Below are 2,797 nucleotides of genomic sequence, written 5' to 3'. Positions count from 1 at the left end.
GACCTTCTCTCCAGCGTAGCTCAGCTCCCAGATCTCCTCGATCCTTCCGTAGTATCTGTCCTTGTCGTTACCGGTGTAGGATTCCATCGTTACCCCGGAGTTCTGATAACCATCGCTCTTCATGTCCTTGGCCTCGGTGTAGAATGTGTAGCCGTTGATATCGTACGCCTCATAGGTCATCAGGTTGTGCTCGGCACCCTGTGACAAGGCGAATATGAGTTGTTCTTCCACGGAAGAATCCTCATGTAAAGGGTACGACAGAAGCTTCTGCTTGAACCAACGCGTGAAACATGAGTTGTGCTCTTTGAGTATATCTCCGTCCGTCCTCTGTTGGCCTCGGTCATTGTACGTCTTCTTAATAAAGGTTTTGTGTTGTACCACCCAAGGATCGACCACGTCTATGTGTTGTAGCGCGACTAGGTTTGCTCTTTCAAAGTCGGCGAGTCGACCATCGAAGTCGACATGCATTTCGCGGCGACCCTCACGGTAACCCCATCTAGCGAGCCTGCCGAGGTGCCTGTTGACGGGCAGACCAACGGGAAGGTTGTACATCCACACAAACACAGGCCAGGTGCTATGTGTGCTTCTCTGGCTGCCAAATGGACTGACTCCATCGGTGCTCGCGCCCAGCACGATGTTCCTTGGATCGTTCCCAAATTCCGAGTCTTCGAAGTTCAACGCTTGCCACTGGCTCGCATCCTTAGGGTGACTCAGCATCTTGTCTTTTTTATCTATATCCGGATCATTTGCGTCATCTTCTTGCTTCTTCTCCTCCCTATCCGCGTGCCAACGCATGAGCTTTGCTACCTTAGGGTCCGCGAAATAGCGCTGCAAACGAGGAGTGATCGGAAAGTACCACACCACTTTTCAAGGAGCTTTCTTCCTCTTCTTGTATCGAGTGACGCCGCACACCGGACATATGGTAGACCCCGCGTGCTCGTCCCGATAAATGATGCAATTGTTCATGCACACATGGTATTTCACGTGCGGTAAATCGAGAGGACACACGATTTTCTTCGCCTCCTCCAAACTAGTCGGGCACTTGTTCCCCATGGGAAGACGTTCGTGCCAGAATGACATGTTCTCGTCGAAGCATGCGTCGGTCATTTTGTGTTTTACCTTCATCTCCAGAGCCATGAGCGTTACTTTCAGGCGGGTATCCTCGGGCCTGCATCCTTCATACAATGGAGTAACCGCGTCTAACTCAAGTTGATCCATCTTGGCTTTCTCTCGGGCGGCAGCTCTGGCGTTATCCGTCTGCTTGAGAAGCAGCTCTTGAATATGAGGGTCCTGCACCCAGCCCATCGATGGTCCAGCGTCGTCTACTCCGCCGGCATCATCATCTTCATGATCATGCCCGTCGCCTGCTCTGGCAACTTCCTCATCATCATGTCCTGCATCTTCTACATGATGACTGTGTACAGAATCATCATCGTGGTCATCTCCTGTGGATTCTTCGTCTTCTCGCCCGCCCGAGCCGCGGTGGTTGTCTTGCTGCCCTTCCTCATTTCTTGCCCGGCCCCCATGGACGACTTCGTAGTCATCTTCATCACCTTGCCACCGATAGCCATCCATGAAACCACGCAAGAGCAGGTGGTCCCGCACCTGCCCGGAATCCGGGTCCGCAATAAGGCTCTTCAGCTTGCATCTTCGACATGGACATCTTATCTCCGTCTCGTTCTTTTGAAGCATCTCGGCCTTCGCGGACCTCAAAAACCTATTCACGATGCCTTCGGTCATCGTGCGGACCATGGTCGCCTGCGGGGTAGAGCAAAACGATATTTTAGAACCAAACAAAAATTTGGCATGACTTTCCCTAAAAATAGGACCAAAAAGAATGCTTAATGCCAAAATTCTCGCCGAAACGGAAATGAATCAACATTCCGGCAAAATATTGGCAACTATCGCATTTCAAATACCGGTACACCTCCAACACAACACATTGCAACACCAAACATATGCAACACCACGAACATACATAGATCTAGCTAGGCCGTAAAAAGTGCATGTGCACATTGTTGTAGGGAGAACAACATAAATATAGCTTCCCCCCTTACTTACCTATTAAAACAAGGTAATTTAACCACTTAATTTGAATGAATCTATGGTGGAAATGAGGTGAAAAAGAGGAGGCACCCGAGACAAGGAGGAGGTGGAGAGAATGAAGTGGGGAGAAAGTGAGTGTGGGTAGGAGAGGGCTGTCCAAAATATCTTGTTGCTGCCCACTTACTAATGGCGCACCAGCACTAAATGCGCCATTAGTAATCCAGGTAACTAATGGCGCACCTTCTGGCGGTGCGCCATTAGTAGTTTTGCAAAAAAAATACTAATGGCGCACTGATCCGCAGTGCGCCATTACTAGATTAAACTACTAATGGCGCACTTTATCCTGATGCGCCATTAGTATGTTTGGACAGGCGCACTAGTTAAAAAAAATAATACTAATGGCGCACCCTTTGCACCGTTCGCCATTAGTAGTTACAACTACTAATGGCGCACTACGTCCGGATGCGCCATTAGTATGTTTGGACAGGCGCACTAGTTCAAAAAAAAATTGGTACTAATGGCGCACCCTTTTCCTGGTGCGCCATTAGTAGTTACAAGTACTAATGGCGCACTTTATCTGGATGCGCCATTAGTATGTTTGGACAGGCGCGCTAGTTCAAAAAAAATTGATACTAATGGCGCACTCTTTGCCTGGTGCGCCATTAGTAGTTTCAACTCTAATGGCGTATCAGAAGGTGGTGCGCCATTAGTATATACTAATGGCGCACCTACTCTCTGGTGCGCCATTAGT

The sequence above is a fragment of the Triticum aestivum genome, chromosome 2B, assembly GCF_018294505.1.
Source record: "Triticum aestivum cultivar Chinese Spring chromosome 2B, IWGSC CS RefSeq v2.1, whole genome shotgun sequence".
NCBI classification, from domain to species: domain Eukaryota; kingdom Viridiplantae; phylum Streptophyta; class Magnoliopsida; order Poales; family Poaceae; genus Triticum; species Triticum aestivum.
Note: the sequence above shows the minus strand (reverse complement) of the source record.